Here is a 16,877-nt window from a genome sequence, read left to right as displayed (position 1 = left end):
CGAATCCCTCAAACCAAGGCTCTGATACCAACTTGTAACAACGTAAATTTCAAAACAATTTTTCACTTTTAAAGATATAATTTCATTCATAAATATTCTCAAATCTCAATGTATCACATATCAAATCCATAAAAACACATCCCAAGATCAAAATGTATAAAACTCCAATAGTGTGTACGGATCATGCCGGCGCCTTCCCGCGATCCTCGATAGTACCTGAAACACATAACACAGCAACTGTAAGCATAAATGCTCAGTGATTTCCCCAAAATACCACATACAACACATACGACTTTCCAGGCCATAACTCTGTAGGATCTTCCGATCCAAGTGTCTCAGGGGACTTCCGTCCCGAATCCCGGTAGACCTTCCGGTCCTACCCGCATTGACCTTCCGGTCTGTAACCTCCTGACCTTCCGGTCCATGTCCTCTTGACCTTCCAGTCCTTATCATACATAACATACATAACACATACATATCACATAACAGCATATAGCACATACATCTCATAGCATACAAGACCTTCCGGTCACACATAGGTACCACTCTAGGTACAATATAGTGAGAAGACTCACCTCGGGTAACTCGGTAAATCTCGAACTCGGTAAAATCCAGTCCAGCCCCCGCCTAATCACATGGAATAAGCAATCTAATTAATACAACCCTCAAGGCTAGACTAATCCCTCTCTTAGTACTCTTAGAAGGGTAAAAGACCATTTTACCCCTCTCATGGCCCAAAGACCCTAACATTGACCAAACCCTAAAAGTCAACAAAAGTCAACTCTAGTCAACGATAAACTTTGACCAGACTCGCCGAGTGCACTCGGGCGACTCGGCGAGTCCATGCGGGTCCCCTGAATCCTTCTAAGCCTCGCTTGGCACGTCGAGTCCCTCCTCTACTTGCCGGGTTACTCTGCAACGAATCGCGGGGCAACCCCGACTCGACTCGTCGAGTCCACTTATGGACTCGACGAGTTGCTCCCATAACAACTCTCAAATGACCTTCTGAGGTCAGATCTGCTTCTCTAAACTATAGATCTGACTTCTCCATGACCAATAACCACGTAAAGGTCGAAACTTGACTCACATGCAATGCACCCAAGGCTTTCCTTGGTGAAATGGCTTCTAAAAAGGCAACCTAGTCTCCTTTCCTCCATAAACCAACATAAAGCAGAATGGAGAAGGCTCTCTGGATCTCTATGGGTCCAGATCCGAGGTCTAACACAGCAAGGGACCATTAACTCAACTTTTCAAGCCCTAAAAGGTTATAGAAAACCCTAGGTCATAGATCTTAACCCAAAACAGAAAGGAAGTTCGATTTGATACCTCAATAGTGTAGATCTGAACTTGAAAACCCTGGATCCACAGCTCCCTTGAACCCCTCTTGCTGGAAAAAACTTCTCCTTTGCTAAATCACACCAAAATCGATCAATATGGCCTTATCACACTCTCAACTTGCTCAAGCTCTCAAGGGGCACTCTCTCAGGATAGATAGCCGCACAAGAGGGCTATAAGGTCCTTTAAATAAGGCTCAGGCCTGGGGATTTAGGGTTTCAACTTACAGCGTGGACTCATCGAGTCCCCCTTTTCCGACTCGTCGAGTCCGCTCATTAATCCAGTCATCAAACGCGATCCTACTCGGCGAGTCTGAGCGTCTACTCGCCGAGTTCCTCCATAAAACTCAAGATAAATAATTAAAATAAGATACCTGGGAATCCGGATGTTACATTGTGAGTGGGCCTAAAGATCTGTATCATAGTCAGAGTTGGAGCCAAATGTGATGTGACTACTCAGTTCGGTTTGTAGCCATCACTAGGGTTAAGCAAACTTCGTGATCGTTTGAGAATTGGTTGAATTGTCCTTCATTTGGAGTTATTGACTGATGGAGTTGTGTTGGCGGATGGACCAGGTTCACCTGTACCTATTTAGTTTTTGAGTCTGGAGCTGATTGTGTTTTCGATGAGGATTTTTTGGTACCGGTAAGTGGTCGGGGTGTATATGTTTCGAGTATTCGTAAAATTGTTCAAGACATATAGGTTTGTGCGGTCCGGGTTATGAAGTTGAGTCATTGTGGGAATGGTTTGGAATGGTTCTGTTTTCCTGGGAGTCAGACATCGATCAGGGTTTTCAGTTTCAAGCCTAGTGGTTGGGCACTCATTGGCTTAGGGCAAAGTTGAAGTTCATTCTTCGATAGGGCTGGTGACTATCCGCTATTTTGGGTTTGACGGTAGTAGGGTGGGTGGTTATCGGAGAGAGGTAACTCTCTCAGTCATCTTTGGGATTCAAGGAGTTCAGTCAGGATCGTTGGGTTCGGCGGAGGAGATAGTAAGGAATGATTTCGAGGACGAAATCTAATTTAAGTGCGCTTTGGGTACCATTTAGGAGTTGGGGACGTAATGGGCTTTGGGTACCATTTAGGAGTTGGACCATTTTAGGCTCTTGGGTGTCTTTAGGCAGGGCCGGTAATGGTTTGTGACCTGATTATTAATTAGGATATTATCTGATGATATTTAGTGTGGAGGTTTCCCGAATCAGCAGTCCGATCATTCATCTAGTTGTTTCAGTAGTTTGAGGTGAGTATTCTCCCGGTGCTCATGAGTCGAAGGCACCAATGCCGGCTCACTAAATTATGTATGTAAGATGCTAGCTGTCTTTGTGACTCTTGAATATTTGTATAAGCCTGTGTTGTAGAATAGTAGTATCTGTAATGACCAACTGGGTCTAGCTGTTATTATTGTGTTATGCTGTTTAGGTGTGACTGAGACTGCTGATAGTCTCCAGGGTTGCTGATAACCCACCGGTCGTGCTGTTAGCCCACTAGGACTGCTGATAGTAGTAAGGGTTGCTAATAACCCATTGGGGTTTATTTGTGTTGTGCTGTGTGTGGTATTTTGGGAAAATCACTAAGCTTTGTGCTTACGATTAGTGGTTTACATGTTTCAGGTTTTTTTTTTATATTAAAGGATAGGCACGAATCGATTGCATCACATCAATAGGGGACTTGTGTACCTGACAACTTTTAATGGTACTCTGATAAATGTTTTAAGATCTTGCAGTTTTGATTTAAATAAATACTTAAAGTTTTAGTTGAAAATTTTGGGTTGAAATTTGGGGCGTTACAATAGAGTAACAACTAAGTACAATGCTTATCCTTAATCTTTCCGTTATAATTTCCTTACATAATTATTCATAAATGTAATGAACCAAATTTCAACCCAAAATTTTCATTTAAAACTTTAAGTGTTTAGTCAAATTACAGCCACAAATATTAAGACATTTATCAGAGTATCATTAAAAATTATCATGCACACAAGTCCCCCATTGATGTGATGCAATCGAGCCATGCCTCTTCGCGAATATAAGAAAAACCTGCAACATGTAAACCGTACTTCATAAGCACAAAGCTTAGTAAGTTCCCCAAAATACCACACACATCACATCACAAATAAATAACTATGGGTTATCAGCAACCCTGTGGACTATTAGCAGTCCCAGTAGGCTAACAGCACGCCTAGTGGGTTATCAGCAACCCTGGAGACTATGAGCAGTCTCAGCCACATATGAACAACATAGCACAATAATAACAGTTAGACCCAGCTGGTCGTCACAGATTCAACTATTCTACCACATGGGCGCATACAAACATGAAAGAGTCACAAATATAGCTAGCATCATACATACATAAATTAGTGAGCCGGCATTGGTGCCTTCGACTCACGAGCACCGAGAGACGACTCACCTCAACTGCTGAAACAACCAGATAAATGCTCGAACTGCTGATCTGGGGAACCTTCGCACTAAATATCATCAGGCAATATCCTTATTAATAATCAGTTCAAAACCACAACCGGGCCCTGCCCAAAGACACCCAAAAGCCTGCAATGGCCTGAAATCCTAACTGGTGCCCAAAGCCCACTGCGGGCCTAAATCCAAGAAGGCCCAAAGCCAATCAATAACTCAAATTTTGAAGGACTAGTGACCCAGAAGACCACAAACTTAATAGTCCAAATATGGCCTAAACTCAAAAGTCAACAAAAGTCAATGGCAGATAACAGCCTAGGTACGCCCAGCGTACGCCACCTTTGGCTAGTACGCGCTGTGTACGAGATTGGTACGCCTAGCGTACTCCACAGCAGCCGAAACTCATCAATAAAGGCTTAAATGGTTAAGCCACTAAGTCCACTTCTCAGATCTGATTCCAAATGATGACTTAACCCATAAAGTCTCTAGCTTTAAGCCTTTGCATGGCTGAAATGAGCTTAAACCTCAAAACCCTAACTTAAACCATACTTAACACCACCAAATTCTTGCATGGTTGGAAAGGGAACATCTAGCAACCATTTTATGAATCTAGATGACTTAAAACACTTGAAAGGACAACTACAATGCTCTGGAGTACCTCATACTCAGAATGGTCCAAGCTTTGGGACAAGAAGCTCATAACAACCCATCTAAAGAGATCTAAGAAGAACATTATCAAGGTATGGACTTTATGCCGTCAAAAGAAGCACAAGATGGAGGAGTTTCTGGATCTTCAAGCTTGAACGCAACACCACCTTCTTCAAGGACTTTCTTCCACAACAAAGATGCATAAAACCACCAACAAAACTCCAAGATCTTCACACTCAAGGATAGGGTTCGAAATTGAGGCAAAAGGGAGGTGAGGCTGATTATGGAAGGTCCAAATGGGAGTTAATACCTTTAAATAGGGGTAAAACCCTAAAAATTTAGGTTTGGCTTCAAACCGCGTACGCCTCGCGTACTCCTAGTACGCCCAGCAAGAAACTGGGCCTGCTATTTGGGTTCGACTATGAAATCTTCGAACAAAAATCCACTTTTCATGCAAGAAACCGACCTGCGACTATTCCCATTCTACCCTTTGGCATGGAGCACAATCCATAGGATTTAGGTCTCATAACATTTATTGTCTTCTTCCACAAGGTCTAAACGTCGCCTCCTTAAGGCCCAATGTTCTCACACAATCGACTTTCGTTCCTTACTACCTCCTCTGCCGAACCAAACGATCCCGACTGCAGTCCCGGGTTTCCAAAGATGACTAGGAAAATCACATCACTTCAAAGACCCACAATCCTTACTACTGCCGAATCTGAACATAGTGGAAATTACTAGCACCAACAAATAATGAACCTCCATTTGCTCTAATCCTAACGCGTGCCCAACCGCTACGCCGGAAACTGAAAACCCCAATTAATGTCTGACTTCCAGAAAGGCAGGACCATTCCAAACCATTCCCACAATAATTCATCGACATAACCCGAACCGCACAACCTACACATACTGAACAAGTTAACCGTTACTTGAAACATAAAGGCCCCAACCACTTACTCAAAACTGAACAGGTACTGGTGGTCCTGGTCTATCAGCCGACACAACTCCATCAATCAATCACTCCCAATGACGGACAATTCAACCAATGCTCGAACAATCACCAAGTCCTCTTAACCCCATAAATGACGCACAATCCTTCATCCAAACCACAATGATCTAAAACATCCTAGATCATGCCACGTGCCAAGTCATACACTTCCTGCACTGATACTACCGCCTACCAACCTAGTGAATGCTACAGCTGCTCTGCAGTCTCACATCACTTCCACAACCACACACTTCCCTAGTGAATGCTATGACTGCTCCATAATTTTACATCACTCCTACAACCGCTCACTAACGTGGTGAAGGGTACGGCTGCTCCGCAGTCCTACATCACTCCCACAACCGCTTAGTAACATGGTGAATGTTGCGGCTGCTCTGTAGTCTTACATCACTCCTAAAACCGCTCACTAATCTGGTGAATGCTACGACTGCTCTGCAGTCTTACATCACTCCTACAACCGCTCACTAACCTGGTTAATGCTACAACTGCTCCGTAGTCTTACATACCTCCCACCATCGCATACTATCCTAAAACAATGTGAGACAAAACCCCGCCTACCGAACTCTATCAGGTGTTCAGGTCATGCTTCAGACCCCAAATCCTTAATCAGACAAGAACATGCAGAGAGGTCCTAACATAACCCTTGACCTGAACCTAGCCATGAATCCATACCATTTGCTCTGATGCTCATCACTGACCAAAGAATATTATTCCTTGTTTGACCTTGAACCCTTCGCAACCAAAACTGGCTGTCTAGTTGACGTAGGATGATACCATGACGACTGGCCTTTCCAGTTAATCCCTAATCGAACAATATCTTATCCGCACCCCGATCTGCCATTCAAGACCCCGCCGTCCAAACGGTAATCTGCCCTACACTCACAATCCTACTCAATATTGGATTCGTCTACCTTCTGATAATCTCATAATCGCTAGATTACCTATCTAACCACAATCTTCCTACCCCATCACTACCACATTGAGCTTACTGGACTGAAATCTCATGATTAAATGATATCGGGTGCTCAGACCTCAACCCAGATGAATTATTTTACTACTCTCGACCAAGATTGTCGTATCCCAAAGTACCTTCCCTTGATGCCATTCCACATCCTTCCACAATACCAACTGGTGACAAGGAACCGAAAAGCCCATAGTCGGAACAGAAATATAATAACTTCAACGTTTTCCTACTAACAGAACAAACCCGAGTCTGCTATAGACAATAATCCCAAAATCAAGAAAATTAGAGCAAACGTACCCAGAAGCCATGATATACCATAATCGAACATGACGATTGGTTGCCACGCTCATTGACCTCCAATTATACAACTCAAAACCTTCGGAACATCCCCACCCATTGACGATGAACGAGAACAACCAACGATCGAGAATACTCTAACCACAACCCTATAATCTGAAGCTTTCCACTCGACTAACTCATACATAATTACATATACCCAACCCTGAAGCTGATTTCCATATTCAAACACTTCTTATCTTAGACTATATGTAACAATCTATACCCTGCTGACGAGTCCTTCAAACAACCATATTCAACTCGAGTGACCCAAATGACTCATGATCTAAACATTCGTGAACACGAAAGAATCACTGTCTACAACGAGCTCCCTGACCAACAACTTCCCGCTGCGAAAACGACTTGTGCATTTCTGAGCTCATACAACAAAAGTGAACTTGCTTTAAACCCCGCCTTAACCACATCTTGAACCCAAGTCTTGCATATCCAGACCGCGAATCATCATAACCCATTCTTCTGAACTCGTGAACTCAAATAGATCAATGATCTTTCAAATTGCAGACAAACCTCAGTCAAACCAACTCAGGCAGATACATACCATCCCTGATTCTTCGAATGTACAACACAACGTAAGATAATCGCCCAGAAAAAGACCCAACAACTCCCAAACATTTCGAATATCAGATGGAGACCTCGGAAACTTCCCTGACGTAACCGCCTATATCATCAGAATCTCGTGCAAATGTACAAGAAATAACTCTAATCGCCCATTCATAGAATCGATTCTCTATCCAAGACCAATGGGACTATGACAAACTTTGCCTCTGATTCCATGACCTTCAATCCATCGCGAGATGCAATCATGCTACATGAGGCCTCATCCTCACAGTCGAGACACAACAGAAGTTCTCCTTCCCGATTCACTTTTCTTGATCATCAGGAACAATCTGCCATAACACATTCTAACTGAACTCAAGGAAAGCATACCTCTGGTCTTCATGTTGTACAGTCTCCACGAAAATGACTCTCCTTCCATATATGAAAAAAATTGAAGAATAGAATCCTCATCACAGAAAATGACATCATAAGCCACCGGCTGATTACTCAGTCTCAAAACTGCAATCCTCAAGCTGCTCATCCCAACCGCTCCCTCATTGAGTCCCACGATTCAAATTGTCACTACCTCAAGTAGGGCCCCCAAGACCTCAAATCAAGTGCCCATCTAGTTATGTATCCATCAACCCTAACTGACATGGCCACTATGACCTAAACAATCACCCGACCCATCTTCTTTATGGACAACCATAATCAGAAAGCTGATAATACCCAAAAAGTTGCAACAGGTTCATGGCGCCAACCCATGCTCCTACCCTCCAATGGCTCCTTAGGATTTTCGAGACTTTTCTTGATTCGAGTATGGATCCCGTTCTTCCATTAGTAAAGGCCCAATACTACCTTCCACACCTATCCGTATTTCCTCATAATCGTCCCGAATCCTCTAAGTCACTCCCTCAGAATGATACCCTCCAAAATCTGCTAAACAACACATCACTCACATCAAATCGCTTCCTAGGTACTCCTAGGTTTACCTCTTCACCCTGCCATCAGCTGCTGAAGAGACCTTACCAATGTAGGTCAACTACTTCATGAATACAATTACATGAAATAAGGATTAGATAATCCTTCGACTAAAAGGCTCAACCCTACAATGGTTAGACTCAAACGAGAGTTGCGCAATAAGGCCAAGTTAACCACTCTAAGATTATTTAACCATCTATGCATGTAACTTAACATATTCATGTGATAGCTAACTGACATGAATATAAGCCCTACAAAGCATAAAGCAAGCAACATTCGGGCGTCTAGCACTAAAAGCATCACATAACCGGCAGTCTTACCTCAGAAGCTCCTAAAGATTTCTAAACACTAGCATGCATCACTACCAGCTCACACAACAGTCATAAAGGCATCTCTCCTAATTATGCATACTACCATGCAACACTAAGCAGATCCTTAGCCCCAATCTAGCATGTAATCCTCATATATTCACAATAAATATCAATCATAAAATACGTATGGTATTTTGGGAAATACTTACTTGATCTTGGCTGATTGCACGCATCGCACCCCTTTTTATTTTTAAAACTTCTTAGAAAATCAATTTCTTTAGAAAATTTTATCATATCCTTAGTTTGACTTCAAGCACACCCGAGAGTATGCCTGAATCCCTTAAACCAAGGCTCTGATACCAATTTTAACGACCCAAATTTCAACCCAAAATTATCAATTAAAACTTTAAGTGTTAAGTCAAATCACATCCACAAATATTAAAACATTTACCAGAGTATCATTAAAAATTATCGCGCACACAAGACCCCCATTGATGTGATGCAATCGAGCTGTGCCCCTTCGCGAATATAAGAAAAACTAGCAACATGTAAACCGTAAATCGTCAGCACAAATCTTAGTGAGTTCCTCAAAATACCCCACACAACACATCACAAATAAACAACTATGGGTTCTCATCAACCTTGTGGACTATTAGCAGTCCCAGTGGGCTAATAGCACTCCTGATGGGTTATCAGCAACCCCGGAGACTATCAACAGTCTCAGCCACATATGAACAACATAAGAAAATAATAACAGTTAGACCCAACTGGTCATCACAGATACAACTATTCTATCACATAGGCGCATACAAACATGCAAGAGTCACAAAGATAGCTAGCATCATACATACATAAATTATTGAGCCGACATTGGTGCCTTCTACTAACGAGCACCGGGAGAAGACTTACCTCAACTACTGAAACAACCAGATAAATGCTGTAACTGCTGATATGGGAAACCTCCACACTAAATATCATCAGGAAATATCCTTATTAATAATCAGGTCAAAACCACAACCGGGCCCTGCCCAAAGACACCCAAAAGCCTGCAATGGCCCGAAATCCTAATTGTGCCCAAAGCTCACCATGGACCTAAATCCAAGAAGGCCCAAAGGCGATCAATGACTCAAAGTCAGTAGGACTAGTGACCTGAAAAGACCACAAACTTAATAGTCCAAATATGGCCTAAACCCAAAAGTCAACAAAAGTCAATGGCAGTGAACAGCCTGCGTACGCCCATCATACTTGATCTAAGCCCAACGTACGCTACCTTTGGCTAGTACTCCATAGCAACCAAAACTCAGCAATAAGGGCTTAATTGGTTAAGACACTATGTCCACTTCTCAAATCTGATTCCAAATGACGACTTAACCCATAAAGTCTCTAACTTTAAGCCTTTGCATGGCTGAAATGAGCTTAAACCCTAAAACCCTAACTTAAATCATACTTAACACCACCGAATTCTTGCATGGTTGGAAAGGGATCATCAAGCAACCATTTTTATGAATCTAGATGACTTAAAACACTTTAAAGGACAACTACAATGCTCTGGAGTACCTCATACTCATAAAGGTCCAAGCTTTGGGACAACAAGCTCATAAAAACCCATCTAAAGAGATCTAAGAAGAACATTAGCAAGGTATGGACTTTATACCTTCAAAAGAAGCACAAGATGGAGGAGTTTCTGGATCTTCAAGCTTGCATGCAACACCACCATATTCGAGGACCTTTTTCCACAACAAAAATGTATAAAACCACCAACAAAACTCCAAGATCTTCACACTCAAGGCTAGGGTTCGATATTGAGGTAAAAAGGGAGTGGAGGATGATTATGGAAGGCCCTAAAAATTAGGGTTTGGCTTCAGACCACGTACGCCCCGCGTACTCCTAGTGCGCCCAACATACTAGGTCCAGCTCCAACGATCATCTCTTTCCTAGTACGCCCGACGTAGACCCTATACGCCCAACGTACTAGGCTCAACCTAAGAACACTCAATCTTCGAATGGCTATAACTCCTTCGTTATAACTCCAATTTCAACATTCTTTTTATCGACGAAAAGGTATTGAAAGGCCCCACAATAATATCTATGTATCTTGGACTAAGAACTCTTCTAACAAAAATCCACTTTTCATGCAAGAAACCGACCTGCGACTATTCCAGTGAGTGTGAATTTAATGACCAAAATTAGTTGTATGACCAGTGTAGTCAGGGACAAGCAAAGGTGAGATAAAAGTGAAAAGTGATGAAGGATCAATAGATATTCTGACTGAAATCATATTCATTAGAAAAATGAAAGATTGGACCTTGTTGGTTAAATATGTCCTAGGAAAAGAACATTTTGTCAAGATCACACATAATGAATGGAATAGGATTTTGAATATCGAATAATGGTACAAAAAAAGGTTTCGTTAATATCTTAAACAAAGTTCACCGTCAATTCCTCAAAGAGTTGGAAATGTTGGGTTTCACCATCATCACGGACTCATGAATCAGGATAATGAACACATATTTGTGCAATATCTACATTCTGGTTGGCGTTTACCAGAGATGTCGAGGATATGTAAGTGAAGTGTGTGAATCTTGAAGAAAGAATTTGGTGAAAATATTGGTTAATAAACATAGTGTACCTCTGGGAATGAGATGGACATAGCAGAAATCTTTTAACTCAAAACGAGAAGAGATAGGTAGCTCGTCGACTAATGCGAATATAGCCTGATTTGGAAGGAACCCTCTTAGGAGTGATCCAGTAAGGCTTCGAAACACATTGAATCTATGAGGCTTAGGTAGACATAAAGCAACATGCTTCTAGGCACACCTAATTAGTGCAAAGATTCAAAATCATACCTGTCCCATAGTCACGAAGCAGTATCCACCATAATATGTCGATTGAAAACTACACAGAAAATTGTTTAACACAAAAAAAACAACAAAAAATATGTTTGGATTTTTGTTTTAGAAATGAAAAAGACAAAAATAAGAAAATCTTGTTGGAATTTTTTGTTTTTGAAATTTAAAGACAAAAGAAAAAAATATTTTTGGAAGTTTTGAGATTTTGAAAAGTAAAGACAAAAGAAGTAAAATCTTTTTGGTATTTTTTATTAATAGAAAGAATATGAAAAAACAATAAAATGTTACCAGACTTTTGAAATGAAAAGTATCGACGTCCAGACATAGTACTTTGAAACAACAAGTCTTCTCATACAACGAAGTAGGATCTGAATCATTCAGCGATATGTCGAAAACGAAGCATGTCGAAGGTTGAATAGTGAACAGATTCTTCTGATTCGTTCAACGATGTTTTGACTCCTCATAATTTCACAACGAAGATAAGCTTGGAACAACAGTTGCATCAAGCATTCCCAACCCAGACAAGATCCTTAGAAAAGACTTTTCATCTAAAGTCTTGGTAAAGATATCAACAAGTTGATATGTGCTTTTCATAAAGTGAACCTCGATATTTCCATCCTCGACATGATCCTTGATGAAATGATAGCGAAGTGCTATATGCTTGGTCTTCGAACGTTGCACCGGATTATGGCAGATGCGTATTGCACTTTGTGAATCGAAATACAATGGTATCTTTTCCATGTTGATTGCATAATCACGAAGTTGACTTTGTATCCATATAACATGAGAAGTCCAAGCTGCAGTAGCAACATATTCTGCTTCTGCTATAGAAATTGAAGTACAAGTTTGTTTATTCGATTTCCAGGAAGCAAGCTTCCCGTCCAATAATTGACATCCACCACTTGTGCTTTTTCTGTCGAGTTGACACCCACCAAGATCTGCATCGGAAAACTCATTAACGAAGAAACCTGTCTTCGAAGGGTACCATAAACCCAACGACACTGTCCCTTTGAGATATCGAAAGATATTCTTTACGGCTGTTAGAAGGGGTTCCCTAGGATTCGACTGATACATGGCACAATTACAAACATCGAACATAATGTCAAGTCTACTAGCAGTTAAGTATAGTAACGAACCGATCATGCTCCTGTACAATGTAATACCAACAGCAAACTTATATAACGAAGGACCTAAGTGCGTGCCGACTGCCATTGGTACTATTTATTTTGAATTATTCGTCATTCCAAACTTCTCAAGCAGATTACGTGAATACTTCTCTTTATTGATGAAATTCCATCCATGCTTTGACGAATATTCAGACCCAGAAAATTATTGATCTTACCCATCATGCTCATCTCGAACTGGTTTTTCATCATATTCTCAAACTAATTAAACAACAAAGGATCAGTAGAGCCAAAAATAATATCATCTACATAAATTTGAACAAGCATGAGATGATCCCCAACATTCTTTCGAAAGAGAGTAGGATCAACTGATCCTTGTTTAAATTTAAAGAGTTTTAAGAAATTGGTAAGCATTGCATACCAGGCTCGTGGTGCTTGTTTTAGTCCATAAACAGATTTATTGAGAATATAACAATGAGTAGGGAATTTTAATACCTGTTGGTTGCTTAACATACACATTTTCTTCCAATACGCCATTCAGAAAAGTGCACTTAACATCCGTTTGATAGACATCGAAGTCCTTGTGTGTTACATAAGCAAGAAATATTCGAACAGCCTCGAGTCTCGCGACAGGGGTAAAGGTTTCGTCATAGTCAATACCTTCTTGTGGCGAATATCCCTTAACAACCAACCTTGCTTTGCTTCGAACAATATTACCCTCTTTGTCTTTTTTATTCTTAAAAATCCATTTTAATCCTATTACTGACACATCATCAGGTTTTGGAACCAGACGCCAAACCTTTTTTCTTTCGAATTAAGCTAATTCGGATTGCATTACAACAATCTGGGCAGGATCATCCAATGCAACCTTAACTGTTTTCAGTTCCACTTTCGATATATAGACATTAAACATACAAAATACTTGGTGTGCATTAAATACCTCATTTTTATCACATAGCTGAGCCCTTGTAAAAACTCCAGCTTGAGGATCACCAATGACTTGTTCTTTAGGATGATTTCTTGTCCATCTGTCCAGTGGTGGATATGCAGGATCTAAATCCAAAGGTGCATCTTCAAACATTTCATCTGTTTCAGAACCTTATCCTGCATTGGACACATTATCCAACAGATCATGAAAAAAAATCAGATTGTGCATTTGAAACATTAGGTATGAATCCATTTTTCTCCCCCTCAAAAATTGTATGAGTATGGTGTTGCTCCCCTGCGATAGTTGGCTTCAAATTATGATGCTCCCCCTTGACATCTGTATTCGAATGTTCATGTTCCCCCTCAAAATTAGAATCATTAACATGATTTGTGGATATCGAATTCAAGTGCTCCCCCTCCACCCGATCACCTTGGAATACCTAGTGACTTTCGACATGCATTGGAGAGTTCGTTGTAGAATTTAAATCAGCATCGTCCTGAGTTAATGTCGAACCATCAGAATGTTTCGACGCGTCAGGAATCTGATTGTCATCAGCATGAACTTCAGTATTTATTGCACTATCAGGAACACCAAAAATTAAGTCATAATCTAAATCGAAAAAATTAGGAATGGCAGATTCATCATTAGATTCTGTGATGAGAGGCCTCTGTTCAAAAGTCTTTTCGTCACGTTTGCCATAGTAATCATCGAAAGTGAGATTTAAAGTTTCTTCAATCTTTCTTGTTTGCTTATTCAACACCCTATATGCAACTGAGTTGATCGAATATCCAAAAAATATCCCCAAGTCATATTTGGACTGAAATTTCTAAAGATTATCTTTGAGATTCATAATAAAACATCTGCAACCAAAAACATGAAAAAATTTCACATTTGGTTTTCGAATGTTAATGATTTCATACGGAGTGATATTAAAACGACGATGGAGAAATGATCGGTTTCTAGTAAACTGCTTCGGCCCATATGTATTATGGTAGATTCGCATAGGTGAGCATAGTCCTCGTTGCTTCGCATAGAGACCTGTTTCTCCTTTCAACAACACGATTTTGTTGATGTGTGTAAGGAGATGAAAGATTATGCGTAATCCCTAGATCGGCCAAAAATGAATCAAGAACATGATTCTTGAATTATGAGCCATTATCACTTTTGATCTTTCTAACTTTCTTTCTCAAACTGAGTTCAATGTGCTTGATAAAATCAATCATTACTTGAGCAGTTTCTGACTTCTGACAAAGAAAATAAACCCAAGTAAACCGTGAAAAATCATCGACAATGACCAATATGTACCTCTTCTTGTTGCGTGTCTCAATAGTCGAAGGTCCACAAAGATCAATGTGAAGAAGTTCCATAGGTTCAATGATCTTTGAATCAATGACTATTGGATGACCTTGACAGTGTTGCTTCCCCTGTTCTCATGCTAAACATAACGAATAATTATCAAAATTTTAAAATGGGTAAGCCTCGAACAAGATCATTTACCACCGATTTGTTTAGATTTTGAAATTCAGATGAGACAGTCTTCGATGCCACAGCCAACTCAAATCAGACGAAGCCTTCGAAGGTAAGCAAACAGAGGGTACTCCAACGATTGGCTTGATATCGAGAATAAACATATCACCTTTCCTCTTAGACTTGAGCAAAACCTCTTTGGTTTCTTTGTTCGAAATGACACTTCCTTCCTCATTGAAGACTACTTGATTACAAGTGCCCACAACAAGTTGTGAAACACTAACCAAGTTGTGTTTAAGGCCTTCGACGTATGCCACTCGATTGATTGTGAACTTGCCATTTGTTACTTTCCCATATCCTTTAACCTTGAATTTCTAATTATTTCAAAATTTCACAACTCCAACATTTTCCAAACTTCGATAATCTCACAAATTTTCCTTTCGACCTGTCATGTGACGAGAGCAACCACTGTTGATGTACCAGTGTTCATTGTATTGCTCGTTACTTAATACCTACGATCAATTAAAGAATTTAGGTCCCCAAGGCTTTTTGGGTCCTTGGTGATTAGAATGAAATGCATTGTGAAACGAAGATCCTAACACCCAACTTCTAACTTTGGATTTCAGACTATCAATTAAGTCAACTTCTACCGACTTAGGTATCGAAATGAAATCATTCATTGGTTTTGGTGTTACACTGACTTTCCCTTTTTCATCAGCAGTTCGTTTGGAAACAACTTTTGCTTTAGGAACTTCTTTCCATTTTCGAACTGATGGATTCGAATCCTTTGATGAAGAACTTCCAGTTTGTGACTCATTCACGTAGCTTTCATAGGCATACCTGATTTCCTCTTGTGAAAACTTTCCTGATTGGTATGATTTTCCTTTTCCTTCAAGCCAATGATTGATATTCTTCGAGTCAGTTTTCCCATTTACAAATGAAGCTTTGACTTGTTGCTTCGAATCAGGATTGGGAAAGTGAGGTGGTTTTGCTTTACATGGTTCGTTTCTCTTATCTTTGACATCTAGTTTTACGAAATTTCGTTTTGGAAATGATGGTTTTGCATGGGGTTTGAAAACGGCTTTGAAAAATTTTGTTATAACTAACATATGTTCGATTACAAACTTGTTGTCCATTCAAAAATCCTCTTTGAGTTTGAAATTGATGATAATGTCTTTGTTCTGTTTGTTGAAAACCATTTCTATGAAAAATGTTTGGTGAAAACCTTTTAGTTGGACGATTAGGAACAAAATTCCTTTGTTGTTGGTTTTGAACAAAATTCTCATTTCTTGGTTTTTTAACATTCGGTTTTTGAATTGGTTTTGAAACTTTTGTATGACTTTTTGAAAAAGCATTTTGTTTTTGAACGGGTTGGTTCTGGGTAAAAGACTTATTTTGTGAAAAAGTCTAAACTTGTTCAGCCGTTTTCTGATCAGATGATTTTGTGCGAAATCTTTTGGTTTCTTAAAAGACTTTTTATTTTTCAAATATACCTTGTTTCGAACTTTTGACATCGAAAATCCTTCTTCTTTTGAAACCTTTTGAATTTGTTCATTAAAAATTTGTGCTTTGTCTTTGAATTTTGAGAAACTGTTTCAGCTGTTAGTTTGTTATCATTTGCTTTTTCTTTCTTATTTTCCCAAATTCTTTTTGGTTTTTTCCTTTGAAAAGTGGATGAGTTCTTGTTAAGAGTATTTTTAACCGTGCTTTGGTTTGAGAAAAACCCTTCTTTCGCAACTCCTTGGTTATCTTCAACAACAATTTTGTTGATTTCAGGACTCACTTTGTCTCCATTTCCTATAGTGACAAACACTTGATTTGGAAACACCACATCATTGGTGCATTTGAATTTTGGATAAACAACTTAGTTTGATTCGAGATAATGAGGACCTTTTTCCTTCATCACTTTTTCGAAATTCTCTGTTTCCTTATAAACATGATCGACAACAACTCTGGGAATAGCT

This window comes from Lactuca virosa, chromosome 3 (genome assembly GCF_052849685.1).
Source record: "Lactuca virosa cultivar CGN04683 chromosome 3, Lactuca_virosa_CGN04683_v6, whole genome shotgun sequence".
NCBI lineage: Eukaryota > Viridiplantae > Streptophyta > Magnoliopsida > Asterales > Asteraceae > Lactuca > Lactuca virosa.
Note: the sequence above shows the minus strand (reverse complement) of the source record.